Below are 3,551 nucleotides of genomic sequence, written 5' to 3'. Positions count from 1 at the left end.
GCTGCTGTGACCTCAGCGGGGAAGCGAGGCTGGCCGGCCGGACGATGATGCAGCCTGCTGGGCGGTGCTTGATAGGACCTATCCGAATATTTCATTATATCTAAATTTATGTATTATCTATTTGAATATGAATAAAATATTGTTAACAAGAGATTATTTGGGACAACAAACTTTTGTGTGAGGCATAATAATGATTGTCATAAATATGATTATGATAAGATAGATCAACTTTACTGATCTTTATTGAGTAAAAAAAGTGTCAAGCAGCAATAGCAATAGAAGAGAAATGCATGTTAGAGATTAGGGAAGTAACCTCATAAAACTGTACTATTACATTATGATAATCTGCTGTATACAGTATAATGCACTATATGTAGCCTCTACACCAAAAATACAATAAAAAGTACCTGCAATCAGTGTATTATATTGTCATTTGGAGGTGATTTGCTTCAGTCAATGTGTCAAAACTATTATTAAACTAATGTGAAATTTAAAGTAAGTATGGAGGGGCATAAAAACTAGCATATTTTTGATTTTACACTACACTCAGTGATCTCTGGCAGTCTGTGATGGGCTGTGGGAGACTGTATCAGTACCGTTAACCAGGAGTCACAACCACTATCCCCTTATTCCACCCATCCGTCCTCAGGAAATCAGTCACTTAGCCTCAAGAATAGCTCCATCTTTTCTTAGTACCAACAGTAATTTTATTAGCATTGGATAATTCATGTTCATTGTTTTTACTGTCTGTTAACTCCGCGCAAAATAGCTGAGAACATGGTACTCGAGGATGTATTGGGCGGGGGTAGTTAGCTTGGCGTCTGTCCTCTTTGTTTCCATCTGTGTTAGATTAGAACGCACTCCCACTGCTTGATGAGGAAAATCACACATAAACACACACACACACACACACACACACACACACACACACATACGTTGAAAGCACATGTATAAAATCAAGTTCCCCCAACACAGCCAGGAGTCTTATCTCTTTGAGTAATGCTCTATTGCTTTACTACAATACATGCAATTGATCATTTACTACATGCCCCCTCCCTTGTGTTGAGTAATGAAGAAAGTATTCTACTGTCCTTAATTTGACTGCCCATTATTTACATTATGCAAGGAATGGTGATGAGAGGCATTTGTAAATGCTGTGGAAGAATTGCAGAAACTAGACAAACCACTGCTTTAAACATTTATTGTTTGCTGTCTTAATGTGTGGGTGAATGTTTTCCTTAGACTAAGATTCTCTAACTCCATAAACAGAGTATCATGTGCCACGTATAATGAAGAAGAATCTGTCTTGGTGAAGTTTGAGCGGAGACACAACGCAGAGTTTTCTATCTTATATGACAACAGAGCCTCTGATGCAGTGAAACTGAGGCTATATCACATTTTAAATCAAATCAATTTACCAGTATAGCCACACACTGTATGTAAAACAAATTCTAAAAATTACAAAGCAATAATTTTAATCTATAAACATGTTTTTCCCTTACTATGCAAGTAGGTTAACAGCTTTTGGCGAGCTAAAAACACTTCCAATAAATAACTGGCCTTCAGAGTTTTTACCAGAAGCATCTGTGAAAAATAATGAAAATATGAAAATAATATAGACCTATTAACAAGAAAACTGTCAAATGAATTACATTGTCCCTCTGGAAGTAGGTCAATGTTTAGTCCCCATGGCATTGGAAGTACTAGACAGAGAGTTAAAGTAAAAAGAGTAAACACAAAACAATCTAAAGCAGTAGTTCAAAATTTTGGGATATTTGGCAAAATGTCAGGCAGCTAGTTTAAATGGCTAGCTTGGTTAGCAGTTTGCAGGAAAACTTAACTGACAAGTCACAAATCAATCAAGTCTGTAACAATGTCCGTTAACTGAGGAGCTGTAGTGACGGTTGCTACAAGCAACAACATGTTCAACTGAAGCTAACTGCTGAAAAGGTATTGAAACCAATGGACGTTGTGGGAAGTAAACACTTGTGTAATAATATGTAATTGAGGACAACATTTAAGACATTTCCACGGACAAGGTTTACATGACTAAACAAAGCTAAATAAGACAACAAAAGTCTTTCATTATAAATTCCATTTATTCTGGACTGCCATGAAGCCATTGTGCACTGTCCTAACTAGAAAAGACTGAGAAGCAGCACCATATTTTGTTAGTGTAAACAGGAAAGACCTTTTTTTCTCACAAACATTTCCAACAGTTCCTGTTAAAATACCAGATAAAGTGCATCTTCTTATACACCCACACAGATCACGTCAGAGAAACGTCAGTCTGTTTGTTGTCTTACCTGAACTTACATATTCAATCCAGGAATAGAGGGTGATGAAACGAAAACATCACGACTTTACTCTGGAAATTCTGAAGTGATCCTCTCCAAATACAACTTGACTGGCTTGGCCGGTCAAGTTAGACAATGTTAAATACTGAAATTGATATTTGATTTTAGTAAAGACACACAGCTGAAATAAGACTAAAAAGTGAGTGTTTGACTCTCTTTTTAAAGACTGAACTTAAAATCTTGTGTCATTGCTGTTCAGTTTTACCAGGTATTTTAACCTCCATGAAACTGATCTCAACCTCCAAGGAAACGCAGCTGATTAGAGCTGGTACACTGGAACAGTGATAGCAAAGCATTTGAGACGCAGCTGTGTGAATTCAATTCAGTTCTACAAAAACAAGATCCACCTTGGAAAAACATAAGAAATTCTTTCCCTCTACAACAAAAGATGAGTAATTTAAGAGAGAAACGTGAAGTAATACTTACAGTAAGACAAGGTGTCAAGTCATGGGAGCAGAAGGTGGTTTGGTAAGTTGATCCAACCATTAGCGAGAAGTTGTAAAACTGAGCATAAGTTATCTCCGTTCCCAAAATAGTGGCAGCCATAGGCTCCATGAAAACCCCATTTTTAAACTAAGAGATTTAAACTAATCCTTATAATGCCTATGGGACCCACTGAAGCAAAGAGACCGTCCCTGAGGGACCCATGAACCACATTTAGGCACCACTGGGCTACAACACACAAATACGGCAACACAGGGATACAACATAAAGATTATCCTGATGCTGTGAATATATTTAATTAGCAACGATGCATTCTTCACTTGTACAGCACAATAATCACAACACCTCTTTTTGTCATGTAGCTCATAAACATTTTTGTAAGGTCTAATAACTGACAGGTTATGTGCAGCTCTTACCCAGAGTTTATTATTGGCACCATAGAAGAAGTACTCAGATCTTTTGTTTAAGTAAAAGTAGCTTACTAGTATTAGCATCAAAATATACAGAAAATATAGAATATATATACAAGTACAAGTCATTATGCAGAATGGCCTATTTCAGAACAATGTATTTTACATTTCTTGAATTACAATTATTAATGAATTAATATGTAGATTAATGGTGTCTTATCTTAATAATATCCATAATAAAAGATCATAATGTATTTTGTATTTTTATTACTAATCTAAATCTGCAAAGTAACTCGTAACTAAAGTTATAAAATAAATGTAGTGCAGTAAAAAGTACAAT

Source organism: Morone saxatilis, unplaced genomic scaffold, assembly GCF_004916995.1.
Source record: "Morone saxatilis isolate NCDOM2014 unplaced genomic scaffold, NCSU_SB_2.0 Contig16, whole genome shotgun sequence".
NCBI classification, from domain to species: domain Eukaryota; kingdom Metazoa; phylum Chordata; class Actinopteri; family Moronidae; genus Morone; species Morone saxatilis.
Note: the sequence above shows the minus strand (reverse complement) of the source record.